This window comes from Schistocerca piceifrons, chromosome 3 (assembly GCF_021461385.2).
Source record: "Schistocerca piceifrons isolate TAMUIC-IGC-003096 chromosome 3, iqSchPice1.1, whole genome shotgun sequence".
Classification (NCBI taxonomy): domain Eukaryota; kingdom Metazoa; phylum Arthropoda; class Insecta; order Orthoptera; family Acrididae; genus Schistocerca; species Schistocerca piceifrons.
In genome coordinates this window covers 44,836,382-44,858,905 of record NC_060140.1, presented here as the reverse complement: position 1 = coordinate 44,858,905, position 22,524 = coordinate 44,836,382, and positions in this window count along the sequence as shown.

Here is a 22,524-nt window from a genome sequence, read left to right as displayed (position 1 = left end):
AAACTATATGATACGAGATTCAAAACTTTCATGGCTTTGTTGACATTTTCTATCGTAAGTGGCCACGATTTCTTTTTTATGTATGAAAAGTGGTCAAAACACTTCATCATAAATTTTAGTATTTCTATCAAACAAAGATTTGATAGATTCATCCACATTAGTCCATGTTGATGTAATTCAATAGCTGAAGTGAAAAACGTATAAGTAGTTTATCAGATGATAGCGAAAATCAAAAGATCCTAATTCCCAACACTAAAATAATATGGACACTTGCAAAAAACATAAAAATATATGTGGACACTACATTAAATGGCGAAAATGTGTGGATGTCAGCATAAATGATGGGGAATGCTATGTTTTGATGTAGCAAAACATTTATAAAGATTTGATATAGCACTATGGCAACAAAGGAGTTACTACTGTAATTTTGTGTTTCCTTGTTAGAGTTGTGGGGCATTTCAGTAGCAGTGCTATCATGTATAAACACTGCTGTGTTTCAGTCTTCCATATAAATCTGACCACTAACAAAATCTCTAACCTTGGCTATGGTGTACGAAAGAAGATATTTCTGTAAAGGATAACAGTTCAGGGCTGTAAGAGTTTAGATTAGTGAGGCTTCCCGCTTTAGGCCCAAGAGTGTCCTGCAGTTGTAACTAAGTGAAGGCAGCAGTTTCTAAGCAGTCAGTGTATTAATTACATGTCACAAAGTACAATCAGTAAGTCTATAATAACTGTTCCACATTCAGTGCCATTCTGCTCCAGATAACTTTACTTCTGCTCTTATGTGTTACCTTCTTTAGGACCGCCTGAATCTTTTGAAGTGTGTAGATTGTTGTTTTTTATGGATCACACCTACAGATATCTATTATGAGGTTTGATGTAAGAAAAAGAAAGATTAATTTCTACATCTACATCTACATCCATCTACATCCATACTCCGCAAGCCACCTGACGGTGTGTGGCGGAGGGTACCCTGAGTACCTCTATCGGTTCTCGCTTCTATTCCAGTCTCGTATTGTTCATGGAGAGAAGGATTGTCGGTATGCTTCTGTGTGGGCTCTAATCTCTCTGATTTTATACTCATTGTCTCTTTGCAAGATATACGTAGGAGGGAGCAATATACTGCTTGACTCTTCAGTGAAGGTATGTTCTCGAAACTTTAAAAAAAAGCCCGTACCGAGCTACTGAGCATCTCTCCTGCAGAGTCTTCCACTGGAGTTTATCTATCATCTCCATAACGCTTTTGCGATTACTAAACGATCCTGTAACAAAGCGCACTGCTCTCCGTTGGATCTTCTCTATCTCTTCTATCAACCCTATCTGGTACGGATCCCACACAGCTGAGCAGTATTCAAGCAGTGGGCGAACAAGCATACTGTAACCTACTACCTTTGTTTTCAGATTGCATTTCCTTACGATTCTTCCAATGAATCTCAGTCTGGCATCTGCTTTACCAACGATCAACTTTATATGATCATTCCATTTTAAATCACTCCTAATGCGTACTCCCAGATAATTTATGGAATTAACTGCTTCCACTTGCTGACCTGCTATTTTGTAGCTAAATGTATTCATAGCTCATTAAAGTTGTCTACATTGAGACTGAATTGCCATACCCTGCACCATGCGTCAATTCACTGCAGATCCTCCTGCATTTCAGTACCATTTTCCATTGTTACAGTACTTGGGCACAGTCAGCTTCAATGATTTTGTGCTGCCTTCTTGCAACCTGTGATTCTGTTCCTGCTCATGCCACATAAAACAGGTAGCTTCATGTTTCTATCTCGGTGTGCACGTGTAAATCTCCACTAGAACACACATGCTACAAAAATATCTGTAGCTAAAAATCTTGGGACATCAAATCTTTGTGTGTGCCTGTGCACAACAAATCAGTTACCCACAGATGAGTCACTGCCTGTCTTCAGTTTTTGTTGTTGTCATGTTATTGTAATTGGTAAATGGTTGCACAATTGTGTTGGTGGCTAGTGCAGGTAGAGGAGACACAAGGATGATAACTGCTTTCAAATAATCGAGGTGTCAGTATTTTATGGTGGAAGTGAGGGACCACTTGAAGTCCGATTCATATGTAGGACAAAAATCCCCAGGGAATCCAAAATGAAGATGATTAATATGTGTCAGAAGGTGTAAGCCTACAACTGTGTGAAATCTTGCAGTTGGAATTAGCCCTTTACTGTTAAATTTGGTTGATCCCACGTGGCTCCCCTAGAAATATCATGTAATGTACAGTTGTCTTGTCAGTTGAAATAGATAGCTTGGTATAATGTGTGACCTGTGATTAGCGAAAGTCAGAAACTGATGACACACAGTTTCACAGTGGCTGAGGATCCTGCAATTTAAAAAATGCTTTAGAAATAACAATTGACCCCTACCAAATTCCAAAAGCTTGATGTGCCTTTTTAGACTACAAAGAATGATCTCATGCCACATGTGATTTTTAGTATGGTCATATTATTCTTTCAAAAGTACCCTGCTACTTAAATGGAAACTTTTACACATTGCAGTGTACAGTTTTGTAATATGTCTGTGTTGTGGGGACATTATCTGGTGGCAATTAATGCAGATAATCTGAGCTCATCATGTAGCTCTAATTGCAAAAGTACTTTTGTAACGTTCTGTTACCTAAATCTGATGTCGTTATTTTCTCTAAACATAGTTGGCTGTGAATTACATGTTGAGATTGTCAGACAATTTCTTCCATAAGCGAAAGCTCGTAGTTTATAAATTTTTGGCTTGAAATTACTGTATGTTCAATCTCAGAAATGTCTGAGAAGGATTTTTAAGCATTTTTTAAATTATTATACTTGGAAACAATTACAAATAAGTGTATTGTTCAAATTTTGTAGCAGTATAGGCTAAGTAAAATCCTTCTAATGCAGATGACAAATTGATGTGTTACGTAGGTACTGTGCATGAAAACTGCTAGCAGTGAATAGTCTAAACAGACAGATGTGTCTCAATAATGTCCAGTTTCAGAAAATTATCATACCATGAAAGATGCTTGTTGGTTATGTCTACAATAAGACAGGCCATTCATTATATGCTATTTCTCACAAAGTAAATCTGCAGTTGCCAACCCACACAATTTCAAAGTATGTGAACTACCTACATTAATTGTATAGGAGTTCTCATTGCTTGTCAAACCTCAGTCCATGCAAACATGTTCAAGATATGTTACTTGGTGCCTCCATATGCACAACAAAAAAATGACACACACACACACACACACACACACACACACACACACACAAGCCACAGTTGTTAGACTTAGGAAGGTGAATGATGTTTCCAGGAGAATAAAGCATGGGGAAAATGTCTTGCATATCCAGTTTCTTCTACACCATTGTATAGAGTTGCATTCATCTTATCCCAACAGTATGTTCCTTTGTACATAGTGTGTTATAAATTTCTGTGCATGTTTCAGAGTTGTGCTTACATATAGCTCCTTCCACATCTGCATCCCTAACAGTTTTTTTTAAATCACTGATTGTTTCCCTACTAGGAACTGATATGTGGATTATGCTGATTTAGGTACCCCCAAGTGTTCCACAGGTATGACTAGTGCATACCTGCATTATCTGTTAAGCCCTCTGACTCTTGATCAGTCTTGTAGAAAAGCTGTAAACTGATTTACAGATATTGTGCAAATGATGTACACTATACAGTTTTATACTAACATGACTTTTTTCCATATTTATTACCACCAGAAAATACTATGCACATCAAATGCTTCTATGCAAGTAAATTTGCTCATCAACCAGCCTACCCCTCTCTCCTATGACACAGTACCACAGTAGCAAATGCAATCACTGTCTGAAGTTACAGTAATTCCTAGATGCAATATTTTCAGTACAGTTTGACAAAAACTAACATTCCTTGTGTAGCAAATGCTCACAGCAGTTCCAAGACATATGTTTATTAGATACTTAGTGTAAGGTGCTTTGTCAATGGCCACATCTATACTAGTGTAATTGGGCACTGAACTCCACTGCTGGTTTTTCTGATGGGTGTGAGGAAGATGATGGGAATGTGTCCATGGATGTCTCCTGGTGTCAAAATAGCAACATTTATTAATAAACAGCAATATATTGGTTGTGGGCACTCTAGGCAAGGGTTGCTTCCATTCGTATTATTTTTGGTGGTGACAGGGGTGACAGGTGGATGTTCACAAACGTGCCAGCTGCTGCATCTGTAATTGCATTGGCATAACTTGAATCTGCTGCGTTGCCAGTGGCACTCCAGCCTTCCAGGACATTTTGCTGCAGCTGGAACAACTCACTGTGGGACTCAGTCATGCTGGCAACTGGGGGGTGTGGCAGGACAGATCAGGGCCCTGTCTCAGCAGACATCCCCAGCACCGACACTCTGGTGTGAATGGGCCAGTTTCCCTGGCCCTGCCCCAGTCATGGTGTTCAAGCCAGCAGCATCCAGGATAATGCCAACAGTGCATTATCACAAAGCACCCCAAGCAATGGCTCCAAAGACAGTGTCCTAAGATAATTAAGGCTGGATAGTTATCGCAGTGGAGTCACTCTGGCAGCTCCTGGGAAACTACCTGCATTATGACAGTGACTATTACAATGATTGTGATTGCAGTTACAACTCTGAACTGGTGGTGGTGGTGGTAAGTAACACGGCTCTGTGTCACTCAAACACCTCAAGACAGATGATGGTGATGAGCGGGCTGCCGGTCCTTAAATGAGGCTTTCTTGCTGGTCTGCTGTTTTTCTTTCCCAGTAGGTCAGGGGAATATTCTGGTGTTGCTCAGCTGGCCTATCTGATCCAGTTACTGCCTCGATGTTGGTGCCCTGGCTTGCAGTGAGCTGCTTCTTGTCATGTCTTCTCCTGTATGGTGAACTGGCTGTTGACACAGCATTATCCTGTGTTACTGTACTCGGCACTCCACCGACCAATTATGCCACAGTATCATAGCACTGAACTGCACAACTGAGTGTAACACACACAGATTCAGGCTCCTAATACTCCTTCACTTTTTAACTATCTTTATTATTCCAAATTCCTAGCTTTAACTAATTTAATCACTCTCATCTTTCAACACACTATAGTTTGTTCAGTCCCCAATTCAAAAATTGTATTGCTTTCAGTTTTAGAGTAAACAGGAGTAGAAGTCAACTTCCTCATTAGTGTGGTTCCTGAACTCACATCTAGGATTTTAATATGGGAATATGTAAAGCGTATTGTATACTCTTTACCAATAAGAACAGTAGTTGGGTTTTTAAAGTGAAGGTGTGCATCTTTCATAAACTTGTTCTATAGTGAAAAATTACACTCTTTGCAAAAATAATGTGTTGCTAAAGCTTTATCAGGAATGATGATATTATTAGTTTTATATCTCAATATACTGAAAGCATATGAAGACTGATCAATTTGTAATACAGAATGGGCTTATCGTTGTTTTTTGAAAATGTTTTCATGGGATGCATCTTATCAGTGGAACATGATTCCACACATTTGCCAAAACACTCAAATCAAGTATTACCAAGGCACCACCTGATTTTCATCTGTAGGATGATTCTTCCTCTATGGACCTCCTTACTTCATTCAGATATATTTATTTAGCACAAACTGAACAGTCAACCAACAGCTTGAATGTATCTTTATCAACAACAAAATTTAATTTTACAACATTTATGAGACATCACATTTATTGTATGGATAATTGTTCATACAATAACATTGTTGTTGTTGTGGTCTTCAGTCCTGAGACTGGGTTGAGGCAGCTCTCCATGCTACTCTATCCTGTGCAAGCTTCTTCATCTCCCAGTACCTACTGCAACTTACATCCTTCTGAATCTGCTTAGTGTGTTCATCTCTTGGTCTCCCTCTATGATTTTTACCCTCCACGCTGACCTCCAATGCTAAATTTGCGATCCCTTGGTGCCTCAAAACATGTCCTACCAACCGATCCTTTCTTTTAGTCAAATTGTGCCACAAACTTCTCTTCTCCCCAATCCTATTCAATACCTCCTCATTAGTTACGTGATCTACCCACCTTATCTTCAGCATTCTTCTGTAGCACCACATTTCGAAAGCTTCTCTTCTCTTCTTGTCCAAACTAGTTATCGTCCATGTTTCACTTCCATACATGGCTACACTCCATACACATACTTTCAGAAACGACTTCCTGACACATAAATCTATACTCGATGTTAACAAATTTCTCTTCTTTAGAAATGCTTTCCTTGCCATTGCCAGTCTACATTTTATATCCTCCCTACTTCGACCATCATCAGTTATTTTGCTTCCCAGATAGCAAAACTCCTTTACTACTTTAAGTGTCTCATTTCCTAACCTAATTTCCTAACCTAATTTGCTCAGCATCACCCGATTTAATTCGACTACATTCCATTATCCTCATTTTGCTTTTGTTGATGTTCATCTTATATCCTCCTTTCAAGACACTGTCCATTCCGTTCAACTGCTCTTCCAAGTCCTTTGCTGTCTCTTACAGAATTACAATGTCATCGGCGAACCTCAAAGTTTTTACTTCTTCTCCATGAATTTTAATACCTACTCCGAATTTTTCTTTTGTTTCCTTTACTGCTTGCTCAATATACAGATTGAATAACATTGGGGAGAGGCTACAAACCTGTCTCACTCCTTTCCCAACCACTGCTTCCCTTTCATGCCCCTCGACTCTTATAACTGCCATCTGGTTTCTGTACAAATTGAAAATAGCTATTCGCTCCCTGTATTTTACCGCTGCCACTTTCAGAATTTGAAAGAGAGTATTCCAGTTAACATTGTCAAAAGCTTTCTCTAAGTCTACAAATGCTAGAAACGTAAGTTTACCTTTTCTTAATCTTTCTTCTAAGATAAGTCGTAAGGTTAGTATTGCCTCACGTGTTCCAACATTTCTACGGAATCCAAACTGATCTTCCCCGAGGTCCGCTTCTACCAGATTTTCCATTCATCTGTAAAGAATTCGCATTAGTATTTTGCAGCTGTGACTTATTAAACTGATAGTTTGGTAATTTTCACATCTGTCAACACCTGCTTTCTTTGGGATCAGAATTATTATATTCTTCTTGAAGTCTGAGGGTATTTCGCCTGTCTCATACATCTTGCTCACCAGATGGTAGAGTTTTGTCATGACTCGCTCTCCCAAGGCCATCAGTAGTACTAACAGAATGTTGTCTATTCCCGGGGCCTTGTTTCGATTCAGGTTTTTCAGTGCTCTGTCAAACTCTTCATGCAGTATCGTATCTCCCATTTCGTTTTCATCTACATCCTCTTCCATTTCCATAATATTGTCCTCAAGTACATCGCCCTTGTATAAACCCTCTATATAATCCTTCCACCTTTCTGCCTTCCCTTCTTTGCTTAAGACTGGGTTGCCATCTGAGCTCTTGATATTCATACAAGTGGTTCTTTCCTCTCCAAAGGTCTCACTAATTTTCCTGTAGGCAGTATCTATCTTACCCCTAGTGAGACAAGCCTCTACATCCTTACATTTGTCCTCTAGCCATCCCTGCTTAGCCATTTTGCACTTCCTGTCAATCTCATTTTTGAGACGTTTGTATTCCTTTTTGCCTGCTTCATTTACTGCATTTTTATATTTTCTCCTTTCATCAATTAAATTCAATATTTCTTTTGTTACCCAAGGATTTCTATTAGCCTTCGTCTTTTTACCTACTTTATCGTCTGCTGCCTTCACTACTTAATCCCTCAGAGCTACCCATTCTTCTTCTACTGTATTTCTTTCCCCCATTCCTGTCAATTGTTCCCTTACGCTCTCCCTCAAACTCTCTACAACCTCTGGTTCTTTCAGTTTATCCAGCTCCCATCTCCTTAAATTCCCACATTTTTGCAGTTTCTTCAGTTCCAATCTGCAGTTTCAATCTGCAGTTCATAACCAATATATTGTGGTCAGAATCCACATCTGCCCCTGGAAATGTCTTAAATTTAAAACCTGGTTCCTAAATCTCTATCTTACCATTATATAATCTATCTGATACCTTTTAGTATCTCCAGGATTCTTCCAGGTACACAATAACATTACAGTACATAAATTTAACAAGATATCAGTCCTACTGGCACAACATTCATGTTCTTTAATTTAAATTTTTCATAATTAAAACTACTTTGTTTCTACATGAGATGCTGCCTTTGTTATCAACAAATTCCATTATTATAACATGAAACACAATATTTTTTAACATTAACAGTGTTCCTAACAAGCCTAATCACACAGTTTGATGCTGGAATCACACCCAATGTAAAATAATCTCCACTAAACATTAACATTTTATTGCATTAATGAAGTGTTCATAATAGAGTTATGTGGTAACTGTTTCAAATAATAGCAACTCAGCACTGTGTTATACAATACCTAGAAGGTGACACATGTACTTTGAATTAATATAAATTTTGATAGAAGCTGTTTTTCTTGTAGAATTCCAGAAATTTCTTTTGAGCTGGCTTACGTTGGAGTGTGACAGACTAATTTTGACATTGCTTTTCCCTGGCATTCATCCACTGGTTGTTAGGAAAGTGTCATCTTTAACAAATCAATAACAGCAAGAAATCTGGCACCTCCCTTGTGCCTGATTTACAATGCAACACAACGTCTAGAGAACAACCTCATGTTAACAACTACAGCAGATTGATAGCAGCAGTGGATCAGTAAGAGAAATAAGTCACTGAAAGCATGGGGATGGCAATAGGAACATGGGTCTCCATTTACTTATCTCACGATGGTGGTCATGTTGTACATGCACCAGATTGTAGAACACATGCCACATGATAGCTTCGTGCCACAGTAAACAGCAACAGGTTCCTGGAAGCTCATAGGCCTATACATTCATATTACACTGGCTTGAAAAATATAAGGACAAAGCAAATTTTGCATGGTGTAACAGCCAAATAACATACCTCAGAGAAACTGTACATACAAATAATTATTTCAGTATTCTACAGAAGGCAACTGAAAGAGAAACTGACAAACAGAAATGCTGCTTTCATTCAAAGAAAATAAGTACACTGAAGTGGCCATGATTTATGAACATCCTCTGGCTTACAAAAGACAGAACATGGTTCATAATAGGGTGTGTGATCAAGAATGAGAATGCATGATCTGCAATGTGCACCCAGTTTGGCACAAGGTTGGTAAAGAGTTCCTGTGTACAGTGTTCCATTCCTCCTCCAGTGCAGCTAACAATAGCTAGATGCTCATTGGTGCATGTGGCCATGCTGCAACGCATCTCCCCAACATGTTCGATAGGGCCTAAGTCAGGGGAACATGCAGGATAGTCCATTCGTCAGATATCCTTGCATTCCAAGATCTCCACATGCACTGTTCGGTGCAGTCAGTCGGTGAAGTCACAGCCGAATGCACTCCTGAAAAAGCAAACATTGGGAAGAAGTACTGTGTCACAGTGGTGTTGTCTGGTCAGTATACTGTGTTCAAAGATTTGAAGGCAGTATGCCCTTGCAACATTGTGCCTCTTACATCATGACAACTAGACTACCAAAATGATGATGTCAGGCAATGTTGGTGAGATGCATTAGTGCTCTCACCAAGAGGTCACACGTATTGCATACAGGAACACTGTTGAACATGATCAATTTGGTGGTTGAGGTTTTAGGGCATCGACAGTGATAATGTTGCATGGGCATATTGCCTGCTAATCATTGAACACAGTTCACTTACAGGTCAACGTCTTTGTGGCACTACTCCTTCTATACCCCTGCCTTTCCAAGAGTGCATTTGGCCCTGACTTCATTTTTATGGAAGACACTGCAGGACTGCATCTAACAGCACAGGTGCAAGAGCTGTAGGTGTGAGAAGATATTTGACCAGTGGGATAGCTTGCCCATTCCCCTGCTTTAATTCCCATGTAGCATGGCTGGATGTGTTTGGGAGACATACTGCAGCGCATCCACATGCACAGTCAACTGTCCTGCAATTATCGACAATGCTGATGAATGGAAAGCTCTACCATAAGAACTACATACCAAATGTGGGGGCAGAATGCCACTACATTGCGGAGCACACATTGCCATCCATGGTGATCACAAGAGACGCGTGCAGCCTATTGTCATTTCTAAGAGTTCTGCTTGATTCTGAAAAAATCCTTTTCTTAAGATAACACATTTAATCTCCAACTAAAGTATATAACTTTACCTCATAACTGAACAGACACTTTACACCATAATGAGAACACAAGATTGATTCTTTAACTAAAGAACTTTCTCTTGTTCCTCCTTTTTTCTTGGGGGGGGGGGGGGGGGGGGGGGCAGCGGGATGCACTGTCAATACCACACTGACTCCCACGAGGAAGAAAAAAAAATTACATCACCAAAGATTATAAGCTATGGAATAAGCTACATGCAAAGAAAAAACAGTTAATTACTAGTATCTACAAAAACTGTTTTAGCCTTTCTCTTATCCTGCAAAATATGACTAGTGTGTGATAGTGCCCACCACCATCCCACAGAAATATGGGCTGAGGTAGTAAATAATCTGTAGCATACCCTGTAATCTAAGATACGTTGGTATGCGGCAATCTGTTTGTGTGGCTGAAAAGAGACTACCCCATAAATCAGTCTTTTAATTAGATTGCATTCAAAGTTTCCTCCTGTGAATGTACAAACCATTATGAATACAACAAAATATGCTGTAAGTGTGTTCCTTTACCTGCCATAGGCCTAGACAAAGAAACAGGATATACGGTAAGCATTTTCATGCAGCAAAGCAACTTACACAATATTAACAAAGGAATGGCATCCATCATAAGCATGTTCTTAAATAAACTTACAGATAATTGTTAATGATACATGCACAACATTACAATACATCATATTATTCTGACTACTTTTCTTGCCTGTCCTTTGTACACTCATGTGTTTTCATGTGTGTTGAGAGTCATCACAATTCTGACACTTGCAGTCAGTGGTAAATGCATTTTCCATAAGTTATGACTTTGGGCAAAAAACTTTCCAAAACATTACACATTTGATATTTAATTATACCCTGTGAGCCAGGATAATCTATAAAATATGCCACTCATAACAGAATGGTTTCATTGGCTGATTGTAACTTCAGTTGTCATTGGATAACTGTGAAATTGAGCAAATATCTTTGGAGTGGAATGCATTTTAGTCCAATGAAATAGGTACCCATGCCATCTGCAATCCTTTCACAACTGTACTTCTGGCTGACTCTAGCATTCACTGCTGCAATCACTGAAAGTTTCTTGTTATTGCTGGTGTTTCTAACAAATTTACAAGAATTGTGTGTGCATATTACTATACATTAAACTACATGCAACAAAAGAAAATAAGAAAATTTGAGTGCAGAAAACTACACTGAAACTTCATAGTTACAAAACTTGGTTTGAGGACTGAAGCACTTAAAAATCTCTCCATTAGGGTGCATAAACAGTGGAAACAATCAACTCTGTCCATTCACTGGGGCCCCTGTAAGGATCACAGGTTAATGTTTTGAGTACTCTTTATTGGCTTCCCTTCCATGTGATGGTGGACAGTTTTCAAATTCAAGAGTGAGGAATGTCTGTGGTGCACTGGTATATTTATGACTTGGAGCCATTTTTGTAATCATATGATGTAATTGTTCCTACAAAGCACTTCTCATAGCTGGATAATGCGATAAATATTAACAAGCTGACAGTAAATATTACTCCAACTTGTAAAATCTGGGAATCTAATAACTTTTCCCCTGCATTTTTTTCTGTTGGTCCTATCATAATCATTATCCTCCCCCCTTCTCCTACCATTAAGAGTTTTGACTTTCCAAACTCTACCACAGGTTTCAACGTCAATTTTCAAAATTATTCACATGGAAACCAAATTGTGTTCTTTCTCATGTTTAACCTGTACAGTAACGCACAACAAAACTGTTTTGCACCCTAAATGCCTTTGGGTTCATTTAGAAAAAGATTTGTCATTTTTAGGTCTGCTTTCAAAATGGTTTCACAATGTTTCATCACCTGAGTGGTGGGGAGAGTGTTGTAGCTGGAGCAAATCTTTTCTGGCTGGGGCTTTGGTCAAGTGAAAGATTTTTAAAATCATACCAAGGAATGTAGATTAGAATCTGCCATAACCTGCTTTGGTCATTTTCGACTGTTTTTCTTGTTTTGAGTCATGGGTGCAGCTTTTGTAAATGTGAAGTAATCTACTTACTTAAGTGATGTAAAATACTTTACAGCTGTTTGGGATAACTTGTTCATTCTTCAGTTGCAGAGATATAAGGTGAGTAACATCAAAATTTTTTTTAAATGTATCACATAAATCATGGACTCATCTGTCCACGTGTCATCAGTCACGGAAGATGATGAACATTGAAACAGGAGGTGTTCTTGTACCTTGCTGATATTTGCCAACTAAGTTTCTTTAACATTTAAATAATTTTCCTTCTTGAAAATGGAGATTTGTGTTCGAAGCATAGCAGGTATTTCAACATATTTTTGACTTGTAACTGATTTTTATATATTAATTCATAAAATGATATTGCTTATTTATTATTGGAGTATTGTGGATTGATAATGTAACACAGACCACCAAATACAATACTGATGTAATTTTCCCAAATATCAAACTTTTAAATTTTGATAGAATATTTGTCCTCAAAAGGCAAAGGTCCAAAACTCAATTCATCAAACAGTTTTAACCTGCTAGGAAGTTTCATATCAGCACACACTTTGCTGTAGAGCTAAAAATATGTTCTATTGTAGTTTGATAAAGTTTCCGAATTTGTAAATTCTGAAAAAATTTTGTCAAAATATAATTTCCAAGTGTTCATCCAATGCAATAATCTCATTTAATTGGTTTGGCTTAAAACATTGACATTCACTTATGTGCTTTTGCAAACGAAATCGAATGTGGATGAATGTATCACAGAAAGTAAATCAGGATCTAATTGTGAATAAAATGACAATGGTAGGCTTGATATAGATACTAAATTTGGTTTCCTGAAAGAAAAAAAATTGTGAGTATGATTTGCAAGATTAATTCCTCAAACTTCTGCAGAAACAGCATAGATTGATTGTGAACTCCATCTGAGCTGCACGGCTGGAGGTACATCTACATACTCAACAAGCCACTGCACAGTGCTTCGTAGAGGGTACATTATACCACTACTAGTAGTTCCATTTTCTGTTCCAGTCTAAGACAGAGAGAGTGGAAAACAAATGATATATTTCTCCAAATCTGTCCTAAATACTCAAATATTGTGTCATAGTCCCTATATGAAATGTTTTTTGGCAGCAGTAGGATAGTTCTGCACTCAGCTTCAAATGCCAATTCTCTTAACTGTCATGTTCTTAGAAATGCATGTCTTCTTTCCTCCAGGGATTTCCATTTGAGTTCCCATAGCATGCCCGTAACACTTGCATGCTGATGAAACCTGCCAGTAACAAATCTAGCACCCTGCCTCTGAATTTCTTTGATGTCTTACTTCAGTCTGGCCTGGTGCAAATCCCATTCCCTCGAACAGTACTTAAGTGCAGGTAACACTAGAGTGCTATATGCAGTCTTCTTTACAGATGAACCACACTTCATTAATTGCTCCCAATAATCCATGGCTGACCATTTACCTTCCCTATCGCTATCTTCATAGGTACTGTGGGATGCTTGGACTTGCAAAGTCTGGTACCATTTGATGAGGACAGGAAGTAACCTTTTCATAGTAACAGCATTCTCGTTTCTCATGCTTTTTAGATAAATATCTGATGGTACAAACCTCTGGAACATGAAGTAATGAAAAATACTATGTCAAAAATTGTTACTATTAAGGTGCATTTATAAACATACAAAATTAAAAATAGCACAAATACATGCAATGTATTCTACAGGGCATTTATTACGGGTTGTCTGTATGTTGGGGTGCAACTTACAACAGCTATGGTGACAGAGACCATACTGGATTTCAGTTACTTGTTTCAGATGGTGAGAGGATTGTGTGTGCCATCATTCTGAACTGTCTCTTTCTCAGAAATAAACATGTGAAATCTGTTTTGAGAAACCTTTATTAGTGTAGGAGTTATGACCTGTTAAAATTTGGGACAGTTGGCAAAGCCGGTATTGCAGTATGTGCTCAATAAGACCACCATTGTGCCAAACCTTCATTGCCAGTCATGCTGCACACATCACCAGATCTGTGGGTCCAGCTGTGAGACCAGGGCACCATGGTGGCCTTCTGATAAAATGCCTCCTATGTATCCTGTGACCTACAAACTGTTTTAGCCAAAAACAGTCTGACTTCAGTGGCATATTGGGGAGGTACACAGTCTCATTGGAAGGTGGTTGGGGTATCACCCTCTCATTCATCAGTGTTGGAAGCACATAACCATGGAACATATTAAGATACCTCACCCCATTCAAGGTTCCACCAATAAACACTGGAACCATGATTTTTGTCCCAAATCCCACATAAAATCATCAATTTTTCACCACCAGCACTTTTCAAGAGGTCCATGCAAAAGGGAGTTTGCATCTGACAAGTAAAAAACATTTTCTTCTCCTTGTAACTAAAAAGTAACTTTGTCACTGAAAAACACCTGTCAAGTGAAGTTAGGATTCCTATTACACTGATCAAAAGCCTCTTCTACGAATTGCACCCGCCAATCAGGGTCACCCTCAGATCTGGTACTGAGACTGTAGCTTATCTGGTGTCAAAGTTTTAAGCTGCATGTGTTGTAAACACACCAATGGCACCTGTATGTTTCTGAGAGCCAGTTCATGCTGTGACTTGGACTATCCACAAATGGTGTCAAAATTTCTGTTGCCGACTCTTCATCAGTGGTTTTCCTTGGATGTTCAATGCATGGCTTGTCAAGTAACTTGGACACTGTCCTGTGTGAAATACCATTTCTCTTAGGATGCTGGGCATTGAAGAAGTCCGCATCAATCATTATGATACTTCATCCACCTCTCATTAACAAAATTTCACCATGACACACAGTAGGGACACAATGAATCACCTGCAACAAAAAGCAGAATTGACCACCTCCTAGGAGTTTCAAACTTGAACAGGCCATAACTCCTAGACACAGAGACAGCTGAAGAGAGACTTCACATGTGTGTTCTTGATAAAGGGGCATTTCAAAATGATGTGCTACATGAATGAAACCCTCAATACTAGGTACGCACACACAACTCTGAAACCTGATACTGCATATTTCACATGGACTCTATGGCAGAAAAAAAGGAAACTCACAGTGGCTGAAACCAACATACTGAACCATCAAATCCATGTTAGATAGGGTAAGCGAATGTTTGCATAACGAAGTCCACAGTAAAACAATGAAAACTCTGGCTCTTACAAGGGGAGGCAACCAATTGTGAAATTCAGATTCGATTCATACTGCGCATAATAAAAGCTCATGGCCAGAGGTGTAATGTGGCAAAGCATCAAGATGCACTTCTAAGCTGTTCTCGAGAAAATTGACAGTTAAAAGAAACCGTTGCGGTGAAATACTCCCTACGATTAATAATTTTCTACAGCGTCGTGGCGCAGCGGTAAGCGCTCGGATTCATAATTGTCTTCATAATGTTTACCACGTATACACTCCTGGAAATGGAAGAAAGAACACATTGACACCGGTGTGTCAGACCCACCATACTTGCTCCGGACACTGCGAGAGGGCTGTACAAGCAATGATCACACGCACGGCACAGCGGACACATCAGGAACCCAGGAACCGCGGTGTTGGCCGTCGAATGGCGCTAGCTGCGCAGCATTTGTGCACCGCCGCCGTCAGTGTCAGCCAGTTTGCAGTGGCATATGGCGCTCCATCGCAGTCTTTAACACTGGTAGCATGCCGCGACATCGTGGACGTGAACCGTACGTGCAGTTGACGGACTTTGAGCGAGGGCGTATAGTGGGCATGCGGGAGGCCGGGTGGACGTACCGCCGAATTGCTCAACACGTGGGGCGTGAGGTCTCCACAGTACATTGATGTTGTCGCCAGTGGTCGGCGGAAGGTGCATGTGCCCGTCGACCTGGGACCGGACCGCAGCGACGCACGGATGCACGCCAAGACCGTAGGATCCTACGCAGTGCCGTAGGGGACCGCACTGCCATTTCCCAGCAAATTAGGGACACTGTTGCTCCTGGGGTATCGGCGACGACCATTCACAACTGTCTCCATGAAGCTGGGCTACGGTCCCGCATACCATTAGGCCGTCTTCCGCTCATGCCCCAACATCGTGCAGCCCGCCTCCAGTGGTGTCGCGACAGGCGTGAATGGAGGGACGAATGGAGACGTGTTGTCTTCAGCGATGAGAGTCGCTTCTGCCTTGGTGCCAATGATGGTCGTATGCATGTTTGGCGCCGTGCAGGTGAGAGCCACAATCAGGACTGCATACGACCGAGGCACACAGGGCCAACACCCGGCATCATGGTGTGGGGAGCGATCTCCTACACTGGCCGTACACCACTGGTGATTATCAAGGGGACACTGAATAGTGCACGGTACATCCAAACCGTCATCGAACTCATCGTTCTACCATTCCTAGACCAGCAAGGGAACATGCTGTTCCAACAGGACAATGCACGTCCGCATGTATCCCGTGCCACCCAATGTGCTCTAGAAGGTGTAAGTCAACTACCCTGGCCAGCAAGATCTCCGGATCTGTCCCCCATTGAGCATGTTTGGGACTGGATGAAGCGTCGTCTCACGCGGTCTGCACGTCCAGCACGAATGCTGGTCCAACTGAGGCGCCAGGTGGAAATGGCATGGCAAGCCGTTCCACAGGACTACATCCAGCATCTCTACGATCATCTCCATGGGAGAATAGCAGCCTGCATTGCTGCGAAAGGTGGATATACACTGTACTAGTGCCGACATTGTGCATGCTCTGTTGCCTCCGTCTATCTCCTGTGGTTCTGTCAGTGTGATCATGTGATGTATCTGACCCCAGGAATGTGTCAATAAAGTTTCTCCTTCCTGGGACAATGAATTCACGGTGTTCTTATTTCAATTTCCAGGAGTGTAGTTAACGGATATTCCAAAATGAATATTTATAGTGAAAGTTAAACGTTCAAATTAGAATAGAGACCCCATGAACACACGTTTGCTGTGGCAGGTATGAAATGTAAACTCCATTGTTACACTTGAAGGACAGATGTTGAATTGGCCAAAATGAGCCGCCGCATAACAGCATAGTTGCCAGCTAACTTCAAAAGGTACATGCAGTCCCTAGCACAACTTATAACTTTGTTGAAAATCAGTGCGTATGTGAGTGCTTTGGTACACCCTGTTAAACAAGTGGAAAAATGGAAGTGGTACAATTGAAGAGCGATGCGGGCCCTTCGCGTGATAGTGATGTGATCAAAAAAGATTCTATAAACAGCGAAGTGGCGAAGCAACAATTGAAAGATGTGTTGGTGTATTTTGAAAGCCTCCTTCATAACAGGAATCGCATCTCAGCAGAATCGTCATCATCAGTCAACGAAGAAGCCATGGTAATTAGGGAAGAAATGTTCCAGAATACGCTGCAAATGCTCGCCAAAAAAACCCTCGTTCATGATGAGGAACTTATAGACATTAATGAAATCAACGATAATAATGCCTATGAAGACGTTAAAACGAGTCCCATTGCCAACGAATCATCAGACGAATACAAGCCAGATGAGAAGAAAAAAAAAGTGTACGACTATATTTCTCTGGATTACAAAATTAGAGCTGTCAATCTGGCCAAAGAACATCTAGGCTAGAGTCTCGAAACTCTACAAAAAGGGGTGCTCTTGTTTGACAAATATGTGCTATTTATCCAGGTGGGAAGAGCAAATCAAACATGGCGGTAGCAAATTTGATAAATATTGTACCATCGATTCATGGGTGCATGATTGCTTCGTAGAAGCTCGACAAAACTTCCAGCAAGTTACTACCAGAAACCTGCAGCAGTGGGCCTTGGGCGCTGCAAGTCAGTTCCCAGATTTCAACTTCAAAGCTTCAAAAACATGGGTCACCGAATTTAAAAAGAAGCATGGGATTCAGCAACGGAAAATCACAAAATTTGTTTCCCGGAAAGAGACGGCTACCCAAGACGAAATTTTGGCCGCAGTGGACACATTTTGGATCCAGCTGCGAATGTTGATAACTAACTTTGACAAAGATTTCATTATTAATACTGATCAAACAGTTATGTAAAGAGCTGTTCACAAATGTCATATGACATGATGATAGAATATGATAATCTGATATTTCTTATATAAACGATATTTTTTTATTTTGTTTGTCAGTGTGCCAGTACCAGTCCACGTTCAACAGAACTCTTGCCGAAAAAGTTTAAAGGCTGTTCTGGTAGCCTGAGACGACATGAACAAGGTGACGCATTCGTATACGGCACAATATTCAATCACAATGTCTGGGCGAGTCTTGCCTCTTGTTTTCATGTGCCTCCAAGAGTCCACAGGTACATTTGGACCCAGAGTACAGAAGACAGTCGATGAGTACGCCAAGAAGTATACCAAGGTTGTTATTACATTCTCCAAATCCAGTAAACTAACAAAGGGTTTGTTCGTGGACTTCTTGCGTAATGCTTTGCAACCATACGTACAAAAGAAAGAATTTCTCCTTCTGATCAACTATTGGGGTGGGCAAACGAACCCAGCGCTATACAATGAGATGTTCCAGGATGATAAGAAGCACTATAAAAGTCATTCCTCCAAAGTGCACTCCTCTCGTCCAACCGTGTGATGTGTATTTCTACCGACAGATAAAAATTTTTATCAAGTGCCTTCTAAATTGTGCTTTTTTAATCGAGCAAAACCGTGACATCAACTCCAGAGACGATTGTACAAAAATCCAATCCATCGTCCACCACCAATTGTCTTCTCCGAGTTTTTCCAATATGATACGATACACATGGTATGCATCAAACCTGACGAATGAAAGAACAGTTTTTCATAATGTCAATCAGGTGTGTACCCCAACAGATAATTAAAAAAAAAATTGTTCTTGTAAAAACGCATCGTTTATCAGATGTGCTCGATGTCGTGCTGTTTTCTGCTTTCCATGTTTCTATGATAACTATCACTCAGGTTCATGCGATACTCCAGCTACTTCTGGTCACTAATTGTTAATTATGTGCGAGTGTATACCGAACTTTTCAATAGATTGTATCCACTTTAATATTATTTGTGATATTGTATTTTATTTCGAGTATTATTTTTCCACAACAAACGACTTTCAACAACTTATTATATGCATAATTGTTGCAACTGATTGCCATTACACCAACAACATGAAAACAGCTTTCACATCCCACAACTACCCTCCCGACCTGGTTCAGAAGCAAATTACCAGAGCCACTTCCTCATCCCCTCAAACCCAGAACCTCCCACAGAAGAACCCCAAAAGTGCTCCACTTGTGACAGGATACTTTCCGCGACTCGATCAGACTCTGAATGTGGCTCTCCAGCAGGGATATGACTTCCTCAAATCCTGCCCTAAAATGGGATCCATCCTTCATGAAATCCTCCCCACTCCACCAAGAATGTCTTTCCGCCGTCCACCTAACCTTCGTAACCTCTTGGTTCATCCCTATGAAATCCCCAAACCACCTTCCCTACCCTCTGGCTCCTACGCTTGTAACTACCCCCAGTGAAAAACCTGTCCCATGCACCCTCCCACCACCACCTACTCCGATCCTGTAACCCGGAAGGTGTACACAATCAAAGGCAGAGCCACATATGAAAGCACCCACGTGATTTACCAACTGACCTGCCTACACTGTGAAGCTTTCTATGTGGGAATGACCAGCAACAAACTGTCCATTTGCATGAATGGTCACAGGCAGACAGTGTTTGTTGGTAATGGGGATAGCCCTGCGGCTGAACATGCCTTGGTGCACGGCCAGCACATCTTGGCACAGTGTTACACCGTCCGGGTTATCTGGAAACTTCCCACTAACACCAACCTGTCAGAACTCCGGAAATGGGAACTTGCCCTTCAGTGTATCCTCTCTTCCCGTTACCCACCAGGCCTCCACCTCTGCAAATTTCAAGTTGCCACTGCTCATACCTCACCCTGTGTGTGTGTGTCTGTGTGTGTGGGGGGGGGGGGGGGGGTGCACATTTGAATTACAAAAAACAAATAATAGTTGCGTGGCACGAGATTCGATCCGGTGACCTTTGGATTACGAACCCGAGCACTTACCACTGCGCCACGACGCTGTAGAAAATTATTAATCGTAGAGAGTATTTCATCACAACGGTTTCTTTTAACTGTCGTTTTCTCAACAATGGCTGAGAAGTGCATCTTGGTGCTTTGCCACATTACACCTCTGGCCATGAGCTTTTATTATGCGCAGTATGAATCGAATCTGTATTTCACAATTGGTGGCCTCCCCTTGTTAGTACAAAAACCATGACAAACCAATAATGGTAAACCAATTTATATGACACCTACAACCACTGTCTAACAGTTGCCAAGTACTAACAAGAAACTGATAGTGGATGATTTTTTCCATTAATTACAGAGTCGAAATAACTGTTGGTAGCTTATCATACATGATTTCTTCGTTCATTGCAACAAGCAATAACTTGCTCATAAATTCCTTTATCACTCACAATGAAATTGATATCCATCCCTTGTCCTAAAAATGTATTGTGCCACTTTTGGTCAGTTTTCATCTTTTCTTCTCATAGCCTTCAAAACAAAGCTCATTACCTTATCAAGCAGAGTAAAAAGGAATACTGGGAGCACTTTGTTTCTTCCCTGGGGACATACCTCTCTCCGTTGCAGGTTTTGTCTGTGCTCCGTAGCCTCCTGAGCCACCAGGGTCTTATCCTCCAAGATGCCCTGTGGAATGATCAATCGGTCCTCGCAGAACACCTCGCGATGCACTTCACAGTGGCATCGGCGTCCTCTTCCTATCCTGTTACATTTCTCCAGCAGAAATGCCATGTTTAACAGACCCCCATCTGTTTCAACCCGCACCATGTTGAGCCTTATAATGAACCCTATAGTGAATGAGAATTATTTCAGGCTCTTACCTCTTAAAGAGACATGGCCCCAAGACTTGGATTCCGTCCACAGTTAGATAATCCGAGACGTGGTTGTTCCCCAGAGGCAACATCTCCTCAGGGTTTTCAATGACATTTGGCTCACGGGTGCTTTCCCATCACAATGGCCAGACGGTATAGTTATTCTTGTCCTTAATCTTGGGAAGAACTCAACTTCCCTCGACATCTACCATCTGATTATCCTCACCCCTTCTCTTCCCGTTTCTCCGCTTTGGCGTTTGAGGTCACACTTTTTCATCTTCCTCCTCCCTGTGTGCTCCTGAAGGCTCCCCCCCCCCCCCTTCCCCCCCCCCCCCCCCCCCACATCTTACACATTACGGGTGACTGGGTAATGCATAATTCCCAGCCCTAGGTCGACAGGTAGGGTTCGTGCATACCACTGGGTACAGATCGGGCCCAGACAGGTGTGATTGCCTGAGCAGCTACCTTCCAAATTGTCAATTTATCCATCTGTCAGGTGTTTGGGAGGTGTGACATGAGGAGTCAGTCCACTTCGGGGGTGCACCCCCTCCTGAAGCGGTCCCACAGTCAGGACGAGTGCACAAACGGAGATGCTGGCAATCGTGGCGATTCCCTGGCAGTGAGCCAATGGTCTTCAAAATCGACGTCTACAGAACATAAATGGAATGAGACTAAAGATTCAAAGACCCTTCCAGCTGCAACATGGTTCCTCATGGTCTCACATACTGAAGTGTTGGGCATCTGCAATGACAAATCCATGTATTATTCAGAAAGGTGTCAATGCCATTAACCGAACCTGTAAAATCCTGCTTTCATTTGTGGAATGGTGCTTGGCTCTTGTAGACTACTTCTGATTCTTGAGCATGACAATTGCTCACTGCCTCACTTTTCCGCGGCTATCCAGTTCACGCCGAGGCCCACGGAACTCTGAATTCTTCTAGCAGTGTTATTTATACTAGGCTACTCGACAGTCCGATCGAGGTCAAAATCCAGTCTTACCTCTCTGATCAGGGTGTCATTCCCGTCCGTCAGATGAGGTTAAAGGTAGATTCCTCCTTAGTGCCCTCAAGCGCTATTATTCTCACCTTTGATAGAGTGGTGCTTCAGTCTGAGATCAGGGCAGGCTATGAATTTATTAGTCTGACTGTACATTCCAAACCTGATGCACTGCTATCAGTGTCATCATTTCAACGACACCGGAACATCTTTCTGACACCCAGCCAAATGTTAGGGATGAACACGGGGCTGCCTGATACAGAGCGGAGAAGGAGGTGGACAAATGCAATGGCTCAAGTTATTGGTTAGTCACAAACCCTACGTTCTCCCATCTGGCACTTTTAGTTCTGTTCTTATTATCCCTTGTTCACGAAGGACATGGCCATGCAGAAGTGCGACCGCAAATACAATCTGAGTTTGTGAAATTGCCCAGTGTCGAGGTAACATTACCGTCACCCTGTCCGGCTGTGCGACGCACCATCAGATTCTCGCCTCGAGAGGCAAAGCCGCTTGCTACACAACTGGCAGACCGG